The sequence below is a fragment of the Astatotilapia calliptera genome, chromosome 16, assembly GCF_900246225.1.
Source record: "Astatotilapia calliptera chromosome 16, fAstCal1.2, whole genome shotgun sequence".
Classification (NCBI taxonomy): Eukaryota; Metazoa; Chordata; class Actinopteri; order Cichliformes; family Cichlidae; genus Astatotilapia; species Astatotilapia calliptera.
This window is the reverse complement of record NC_039317.1, coordinates 12,125,482-12,128,716: the sequence shown is the minus strand read 5'-3', so window position 1 is coordinate 12,128,716 and position 3,235 is coordinate 12,125,482.

The window sequence follows — 3,235 nt, the reverse complement described above, 5'->3', positions numbered from 1 at the left end:
ACGCACAAACACACAGACAAAGAGATGTTCATGCATTTAACTGGCACATCTCGACAGTTACAAAAAACACAGAGAGTAACACAAATATGCACACAGCCTGCACCATCGTACCTGTACATGTGTCAGCTGACAGAAACAAAGGAGAGAGAGCATCCCTCCCGGGCATGAATAATTAAGAAAAGACAAAAGAGCCTTGTTTTTTTTCCTCCTGTATCTCTTTCTTTTGTGTGTCTAGTAAACCCCAGTGTAGTGTACTGCAAGTTCCCCACTAATAAGATGGAGGATCATTCTCTCCATGGTGCTCACACAACACATGTTTCCAATCTGACCCTGTACAAGTATCTCTCTCTAACGTGAAGAGGCTTGTGGCGAAAACAGAGCTGCTCAAACTCTGTCAATCCCGCTGATGCATTTCGACAGTTTATCCTGAAATTTGCCTTTCCCTCCAACATCAGGTCTTTCCCCCTACCAGCGCTCTAGAAAGCAAACACAAACAATGCCACTTCAATGGCACAGGCCTGAAACACCGGTTTGTTTTGTAAGGACTAGCAAAGAAACAAGAGCCGTATCCAAAATCAATCGCCTTGCTCTCATAACAATGTTTGCGAAGCACGGGCCGAGTTTAGTTAGGCAGGGAGCTACACGGTCTTATAACCACCTGTGCTTATGAATATTTTGTAGAATCTGTATTAATACAGCTGTCAGGCAAAGGCATATTCATCCAATCACAATAAAACTTATTTGCCAAAACACTGTGCCTTTGAGACAGCAGCCAATTTTCAAGGGGCTCAATTTTTTTTGCCAAGGCCCTGCATTGCGCCGATGCCAAACACCAGGTGCGTTCATGTACATGTGCGTCTGTCTGTATGCGCGTCTGCACGTGTGCGACACACTGAGGAGAGGGCTGGGCCTACTTCACTGGAACGCCAAAGATTGATGGTGGATGAATGGTGCTCCAGATGTCTATCAATATTTAGCAGTAAACATCCCAGGCAGGCGGGGAGACGTGGCAGCTGAGAGCATGAGGTGGTGCAGCTATGAACTGTTGATTTTCACTTTAACCGGGTAAACTGGAAGGTAAAGCCTCCTTGAAGCTGACAGTGCCAACCACAGCTGTGATAGATTTGCTGGCAGAAGGGAGTTTTTGGGGGGATTTTTCCCAAGAAAATTCTACTGAAAGTTACCTGATACTGGTATGAAGAATAAGTTTAGGTCATCTAAAAATTTCACCTCTATTTTTAACCACACACATGCAAAAAGCCTTGTTTCCCAACATGCTTAAGTTCCTGTTTAGACTGTTCAAGACTGGAGAAACAAATGGATGATTACGCCCTCTTGTGATACTGTGGGCACAAGCATGACCACGTTCAAACAATACTTTCTGCTTTGCACAATGCCCTCATTTATATGCTGAGAGGTTATGATCCCTCATTTACGCTAAAATATGTATTTTTCTTCTTATTTAAACCACAGCTGAGCTAACGGTGGTGCATATGCTGAGTGCCAGGCTATTGCTAGCATGGTTTGTTAGCTAGGTGATACATACGTATGATAGCATTGCACAGGTACCTGCTAATTAGTGCGCGGTAACAAAAAAATAAATAAACTGAAGCACAGACTTCTCAGACTGTCTGTTAAGCAAATAAATGTGTAGCAATTTTCACCAAGGTACCAACACCACGAACACAGTGTACTGGTCCAGCTCAATGACTCAGACCTGCCAAGGTGGCACCTAGCTCTCACTGCACTACAGCAGCCTGTGTCCACGTCTCATGGACCTATCAGTCAATGCAGCAACATGGCTAACTTCCACTCCTAAAACAGTTTAAAAAGGCAACACTCCCAATTGTTAAGTAGGGGGAAAGCAGGAGCAAAACAGTTTTATTTTTAATTCCAGCCCACATTAAGATTTTTTTTCTACAATAACAATTTTGGAGTCTATGGGATCTGATTAGCTTCTTCTGCACATACTGTATATAAAAGATGGGCATAACTTCGGCGTCTGAAAAGAGAAAGAAATGCAGAAGTGTCATAACCCTACTTTTCATGACCAGCAGGGGATGAATCACGAAAACCAATGTGAAAGTGCCATAAACCTTCATGTGAAGGCCACCAGATGGTGATAGCTGTGGTTGTGAAAAAGACTTCCAGCCCTATGAAGAGAGCTATGGAAGAATGGCTTTTTGACCTAACATCTGCAAACACTTTCCTGTTGAGTTTATGGTTCTATAAATCTTGTTTATACCATGTTTTACAGTGGTGTAATATCTGCGGTATGAAACCATATGCTCATTGGCAAATGAGCTGTCAATCACAAATAATTAGCCAATGAGTTTTACAGTCAGACCCACCTCTCCTCTTCAGATACATTCCTTTTGTGACCAAGATGGCAACAGTGGAAAAACTCATCTCGAGCCTTTAAAATGGGTCGTCAGAAACCAGTGGGTGACATCTCAGTATCTACGGCAATCTATTAAACTGTCTATGAGCTCCATAAAAGTCTACAGAAAAGCAATCCTCAGTTGAGGACAGCTTTCCTGAGCAGTCCTCGGGGTGCTGTCTCTAGTTCAAAGTCATGGGAAACAATATTTGAAGCTCAGTTTGTAATTTACAGTCCTGAATAGAGTCAGAAATGAAGATAAACCACACTGACTATTGACTAGAGATGAGCAAACCATTTGCCAATGAATGTCTCTCAATCAGAAGACTGACAACGAGAACACTAAGCATGAAGCTTTTCAAGTGGACTTTGCAAAGCAATCACAACGTTGTGACATCATGGTGGCTTTTTCCACCTTTCATATACAGTCTGTGCCAGCCTCGAGTGGTCATTAGGGGAGCGTCAGTTATTTGCACTTTAGCACTGGCTTTATTTTTAGCCCTTGAAGTTCCCACTTGGCGTGAATGGTAGAAAATGAAATACGACGGCACCTTGGCAACCCAAACGATCGCAGTCTGACAAACCAGATCAACATTTCTCAGTAGCAGGGTAGACTTCAAGCATATATACATACACGGATAATGATTTTAACCAGATTATTTCAGATGGCAACTTTTTTGTTTTGAAATATACATGAGCACATTTTAAATGACTAAACAGCATCTTTTCTTGCGTCTCTCTTAAACCGTACACACTCGAGCACACACACTCAAATCACATTACAAGACATCTAATTGAGGTTTATGATGCAGCGGAGAGCATATGCTCATTCAGCCAATTGAATCATTAGAAAAG